The following is a 7514-nucleotide window of genomic DNA, read 5'->3' as shown; positions in this document are numbered from 1 at the left end:
TAATAGCCGACAATGATTTTTCTGTCTGCCGCCCCAGAGTGGGGGCACTCTGCTTTCGGATTGTTTCCTATCGATCTCCACCCATGCCTTAAGCCGTATGGTGTGTTTTTGGTAATACCCGTATAAGCTTAAATCACGGTGAATCCCTCTGATCTTATCTTTGGTTGAGTGTACCTTTTTGTAGGGCTGCCAGATACAGATATGAGCCAGATAGGAGCGTGTTTGTGTGCCAGTGAGTGAGCTGTTGTGGCTGTTTGTGCAGAAATGAGCAGAACCAATATCCTGTGAACCTAGCCGAACACGTAAATAACATCTGGTCAAGGATCAGTGGCCGAAAAGCAGGGAAAAGGGATCCTTTGCCATCGCAAATGAACCCCTAAAACACTCTGCCAAGCCCCCTTGGCCCTTTTGCAAAGCAATCTTGGCGAATTAATAAGATGTACTTGTTTCATCGCCTTCCAAACAAGCGCACAACCCCGATCGACCAGTTGGTGGCTAACGAGTGCTGGCAGATTTTTAACGAAAAAGCCATCACAACCCCATCCATGTCGGGATATTTTGTTGCTGTTTGGTTTTGGAAAATGCTCACCCCACGTCCAACAGGGCTGCCCGTGGATCCAGCGTTAAGAAGATGCTGTACTTTGATCCTTGCACCCGACCCATTTCTGGGCAATTCTTCGCAAAACTAATCGCCCCTTTGCACGGTGCGAAGCTGTCTAACGGTTGACTTTGATCGGTGAAAACGGTGGCTGCTGTACCAGGCATGTTCTCGGAACACTCCTACCGAAGCGAAGGGTTTGATGAGATTTTAATCAAGAGACAAGGGTTCTGCTAACACCGGATACTGTCGGATGAAAAGTGTTGCTCCCCATCGAACATCGTAGGGTGGATACATTCCCGAGGAACTGATTCCTACTGCCAAACGATTCTAGTTCGAGCTGCGTGAAAGGAGAGTGAGTGAAAAGGAAAAGAAAATGTAATCCATTCAATCGATAGTAAGTTTCTCATATTGCATTGGATTTTCTACAGAGTACGCTTAAAAATGGACAATTAAGCTTAGCAGTTTGATCTATTGGCAGGATAAAAACATACGATACAAATTGTTTAGAAAAAAATCTGTATCTTCATACAACGATGAAATAGAGATGATTGATTTAATTTCAGTTTTTTCCTTGTTAATGTTTAATGTTTATTTCTACGTCCACGAAGAACAGGTTAACAGTGGATAAGGTCAGGGGAATTCAGAGCTTCAGGGAGTTTCTACAATGCCAATGACACTTGAAGTTACATAAAACGAAGCAAATGTTTAAATAGAAACACAAATATTTTGAAATCTAACTGAAATAATCATTGATTGATTGATTGGATCATCGAATCATTACTGGTAGTGAGTCTGCTAAAAAGATATTCTTTACCTTGATTGTTTAAGTTATTTTTTTTTGATTTTTTTTTGGCCCAGAAGTAGACAATGTTGGCAATAAGTTGGCAGGTTAATTAAGGTTTTTTTAAACTTAGTGTGCTGCCGACTCGTGTTTTCAGTAGTTTGGCTCCATACAAATGCACGAAATGTAAAGCAGATAAAACTTTGCCGATGCGTGTGTGTTATAGGAAAGAGAATGTATTAAACTCGAAAATTTAGAAATAACATCCAGACAAATGAAAAATTATCTCAGCACGATAAAACGGCAAAAGTTGCAACAGAAAAAATTGGAATCACCCACTTGGGAATACTCATAAAAACAAGGTGGAACTCCATTGCCCACTGCTTCAAACCATTATTGCATCGAATAGCTTCACATTTGTTGCTGTGTTTGAACCAATGAATTAGCAAGGGGGAAAATATTTCCCCCATTTTCTTTCTCGAATCACCTCATTGAAAATTTGCAATAACTCAAAGCATTCACCATTGCTATTGGCTGAACACTTTGTGGTCTGTATTTTTTGCTTCCTTTTTTACCAAAAAATACTCCCCGATCCTTTTTGGCAAAAACCACATCCTATTCTAAACAATCGCTCTGACAACAATGCGCTCGGGAAGAATCTTCTCGAGCACTTCTGCGAAGAGCGTTTTTTCTTTCATTTCCATTCCACGAACCATGTTAAGAGCTTTCCAGAGAACCGATTCTGAGTGAATGAACCATGTTATTTACAAAAATAGTTTTCTATCGCATTCCTTCGTTCAAGTGTTTGGAGTAGTTTTTTTCCATTGAGTTTTGACAATGACAACAAGAACTACAAAAGAAGCAATTTATTCGTTTCTCAAGGTCACAAACCTAGGAAAGTCCACAACCATTAGCCGTAGCTTATCGGGACGACAATATGAAACAACCCCTCACAGCTTCGTTCGTTAGCATTCCTACACGTTTGGCGAATCAAACTACCCCAAACGATATTGCCAATCAATATGCAACAAAGTGTTGTATTCGCCTTGAAGAGTTCTCCAGACATTTATGCGAGGGCTGCTTGCTTCATTCCGCAGTAGATATATAGTAGAAGAAATTTAAATATTATGAAAGGCAATACTCCAATTTGATGGCTGAAGTGCTTCCAGTGAATAGACACTGCTTGATCAAACTGTTGACCGTTCGGAACTGTCGGCAGTGGCCCGAAAGTACGAACCATTACACCATTTTACTAGATCCCAGATTTATTTTACCTCTGGCCGATGGTTTGCAAACATGTTAACATTATTTTACTACTTTCCAACATCGTTCGCTTTGGGTCACTCTGCTGTTCAATGGGTTTAAAGTTTGTACACATATTTGTATTTGTACAAACAGTTCCCTTACCCTATGTTGTCGAACGGCTCATATTTCCTATCGTTCGTTAATGTTTGGCATCGTTTGGATATTGCTGCGTAGTACCTATTTATAGACTTCTCTCTCTTTAGCGCTGAATCACGAGCAAAAATTATCGTTTCCTTTCTTTCCTTTATTTTCGATTTGCCCACCATGATCACATCGACCGTTTGGACCAACACCGGTGGCACGACACCTTTGGAAAATGGCAACATTGCCGGAACGTAGCTTTTTGAATTTATTACACTTCCAAAGCCTTCCATTTGTAGTTATGTCGTCTTCAGTGGTAAGAGCTTACGATTACACCGATACAGAGTACATACAACAAATATTGGCTCTCGTCAAGGGTACATTTCATTAAAACGAATCGTTGAATTTTATATCAAGAAACTCCCAAAGATGGGGTTGTAATTCAAACGTATAACTTTTCGCAGACAATTTCTAACTATTCGCTTGAAATCCAATAACATCAAGCTTCCGGCATAACGAAGTATCTAAACGTAGACTGGGTTTCACGAAATGATTGCATTTAATTTTTGCATATTTTGGCTTCAAATAATTAGCTATATTTTGCATAATTTTAAGCTGAACTCGGGTTTAAAATGTATAAATGTATTGAAATGGTCAGACTTTTTTTAAAGTAGTCATACCTTTGCACGGGTCTTCAAATATGTTAACATTATTTTACTACTATCCACCACCGTCCGCTTTGGATCACACCACTGTTCAATCCCAGTATTTAAATAAAAACTTATCCCAGTATTGCACGGGTCTTTACACGAACAAACCTGACCAAAATCTCGTCCGGATTTCCGGATCTCGTCCAATCCCTCCCACGTAGGACAGACTATCAAGCTATGGGTAAACAAAGTCACAGAAAGCCAGAAATGGCAGGCCTAAATCAGTTTCGGTTGTTGTGCTAGTTTAAGCTTCAATAGATAGTTTAATAGTTTAGATAAGTTTAAGCAACACAGTATTGCAAATTTATATAATATTTTTGCAACATCAATATGTACGATGTGAAAAAAGCTGTTTGTATAATTATGCTTCGGGATGTTTAGAGCACTAATTGAATTATGATTGGTATTTGTACTTGGAATTCGCTTTACAATATTTAGATTTTTGTTCACTTAACACACCTAAATTATGAGGTTTGATTGCGTAAAAGTGAATCTAATGAACGATCGCCACAAATTCGTGCAGTAAATAGTTTCAATTCAATTAAATATTTTAAAAATTATAACGTTTAATTCGAAAAACAAACATCACTATAATCAGAGGCAGATTTACGCTTTTGGAGCCCCAGGTGGTGATACCTAATGGGGTTCCTAACCGCCTCCTATAATATATGCAATCTAATATTAGTAATACTTCAGTTCAGTTTTATTATTTATTATTTATCTATTTTGTCAATAAGCATTTAATTATGTATGCAAATGAGGATTTCCAAAAGGAAATTTAGTCAATTTTTTTTTAATGTTCCGATTTTTTCTGATTTCTTTTAATTGCAAACAATGACTTTGTTTATGCCATATTAAAAATGGACATTCTTCTTTCTTCTATATCGGTACAACAAACTCAAGAGGTATAGGCCTACTCATTCTGGGTTTCTTTGACTTAACCAGTTTGATTTACTTTGATTTACCAGTAGTTGGATAGTCAGTCCAGCATAAGGAGGATCGTTCCGGATGGGATTTTGAACCGGTACTTTCGTGTGAAGACCGGCGTCGCTACCAATGCACCACTGGGCCACTCCAAGAAGGGCATTATCAAATATATTTCATCCAACATTATAGTCTTGTTTTTATACTAAGACTGGTTTGTAATAGTACCCATGCTATTCTATATGCATCTTTGTTGATTTCAACGCCTCTAGAAAATTCGTCTTACGCTTTGGAGTATTAAAGGGACCAACTATGTGTATACCCAAGTTTTTGATTAAGAATACTACAGCAATCATTACCAATTAAAACTTATCCCTACTGCTAGTTGTGGTATCTAATGCTTAGATGTAGAAGACTTAACAATTTAATTGTATTAACCAACACCAACCAATTTTTCGCGAACAGGTTAAATAGAAAATGATTCCGCAGCTAGCGAGGGTATGAGTTATTAGACAAACCAATTCGGTTATATATCAATGTATTATTCGTGTTGCAAATTTTCATGAAGATTAAACGGTAAAAACATGAATAAAAAGTAGGTGAAAAAAACTTTATAAAAACCATAATTATAAATTACTACTGTATCAATATAAGTTACTGTCACGGTATATGTTTTACTATATCTGGGTTGCTGGTGCACGAACTAATAAATCTTGATAAAATTAGGATATTAATTCACAAGAAACACATATGAAAAGATCTTGTGGTAATATAAAACCCGCCAAATTTCTTGGCCCGTATATAACGGGTAGGCTGGGCTTTGTCGACTCTTTGTCTCTCGCTTTCATTTCTCTCAATTCAAAAATTTCTCTCAAATATGTAGATAATTTTTTGCACTGTAAATATGAACAGTAACTTTACAAAACATAAAATTGAACTGTAATGCTTACCGGATACAAATTTTCCAACTCCAACTCGGAGCCCCTTAAGATTTATTTATGAAGTGTAAGAGTTTGATTATCAAACAATAATTATAATGTAGGGATGTTAACAACCGTTTGTAAATCTTTTTGGAAAAGTTTAACTTTTCCAGATATTATCTCTCACATACAGGAATGCAACACGAAATGCTTCCCAAACATGTGTGTTACAATCGCCGTACGAACGTTGCCGAAAAATATTACACAATTATCCAATGTATCTATCTTCGAACACCTCGATTAATCGATACATCACTTCAGCATGAGACGTAGGCTATGTACAAGCATATAACCTACGAAAAGCAACGCCAAACACTGCGCAACGCATGCAGCCGTCGACAGCGCTAGATTTGTCGCGATGATGTACTGCATCGACCGTGAAGCTTTAGACCACAGCTTGAAATCTAAACGCCGCATTACACAACCCACAACGATAAACCTCACCGTTCGGGTCTATGGTCGCACAAACCTCTACAACAAAACTGCAACTGGTTGAAAGCCACCCATCGGTGTAATTGTCGATGCAGCCCGCCTGTCATCACCAACACTGGTGCCGCTCGTCACCACGGCTAGCCCGCCGTTTCCGGAGCCTCACGCTAATGTCAGTGTCGGAGATAATCTGCGGTTATGTTACCACTTTGTACTCGTTGAAAGTATAGATTTTAGGGCGAGCGCACACATGATCCTCGTACAATGCCGTTTGCCGTTTCGGTTTACATACCGTGCAAGCACCTGGTATCAGGCGGTATGGCAGCCTCGGTGGTAATGTTAACCAGCGGTTTTATTCCAATCCATATAGAATGCACACCACAATCGACGCAGGGTGGGAGGCCGAAAGCTCGGGTGGTCGCTGTACACCAAAGGATGCTCAAATCGGTACGGAACTGAGCGTTAATCATGGTGATTATGATCGGCACCACTAACATTTGCTACTGGTCGTTCGAAATTCGAGCGGGAATCGAGTGACTGGGCCTATTTGTGCGAATACACAGGAAAAGGTGTACGGTTCGTGAAATTTGCGTGTTACACAAACATTTGCACTTCTAAAGCTGTAAAGCTCTGCTTGAAATGTCATCATTTGATTGGAATCAAATCGTACAGAAGCAGTTAGAAATCGAGGTTAAATGTGAACATCGGGTAGTTTGTCCAATTAGAAATACACACGAAGCTTTACTCCACTTTCACAAGGTTAGAAATCTTAAACCGTCAAGCGTAAACTGTAAACTTATGTTTAAACTACAGACACATAAACGAAAGCTTGTATCATTGAAGATGTGTAAGCTTCGAAGGGATAGATTAAAAAATCACCTGCAATCACAGTAAACAGTGCAGACTAAGCTTCATAGGCTGTTGCACAGCGAACGAAAGTAACTTTCATCACATTATTTGCAATTTTCAAGTGAACATAAACATACAAACTGTAAACATAGTTTATACTGATGTGATATTGGATTTTTCCCCTGGCTGAAGATGTCAAACCATAACAGAGTTCTAAGGTTATATAATTTTATGTAAGTTTTTATGCTATTTTTATGAAAATTTACATCGTTTAAGACTCTCCATTAGTTTCACTACACTTTCAATAACACGAGCGCGTGCATTTTTGCGGAATGTTACAACATTCTAGCAAGGCTACTCATGTATAATTCGAAAAATCAACTGAACGTTTCTTCACTACGAGGCTACCGAACCGGGCACTTTTGAATATTTAACGCGTGCTGAAAGGCCTACTTCTAAAAAATAAAAAAGATATATCTACAAAGCTCTCGTCAAACGGAATCCATCCAAAATCTTGTGTCATCAACATAGACGACCGACAGGACAGGGCTAAAATGGTGTACGATAGCGAACAGTGGTTCATCCGTGGCTCCGCATAATGCTCGTATATGTTGTGTAATTTCTTACCCAAACGCGCTGCACAAAACGGGTAGTCAGAAATCGGGTGGGCGCGGATCCGTAACTCCAAAACCATCTACATGTGCAATTTCAATTTAAATATTTATTAGGCTTGTGCAGAACTGGCGTGCTAATATGTATTACTTTCATCATCCCCTGCTCTCCCTCTTGGCACAGGCATTTGACTTCATTGCATCGGCAGCTACTCCCCGGACACTTTCATTACTATTTGACGA

Source organism: Anopheles marshallii, chromosome 2, assembly GCF_943734725.1.
Source record: "Anopheles marshallii chromosome 2, idAnoMarsDA_429_01, whole genome shotgun sequence".
Classification (NCBI taxonomy): domain Eukaryota; kingdom Metazoa; phylum Arthropoda; class Insecta; order Diptera; family Culicidae; genus Anopheles; species Anopheles marshallii.
Note: the sequence above shows the minus strand (reverse complement) of the source record.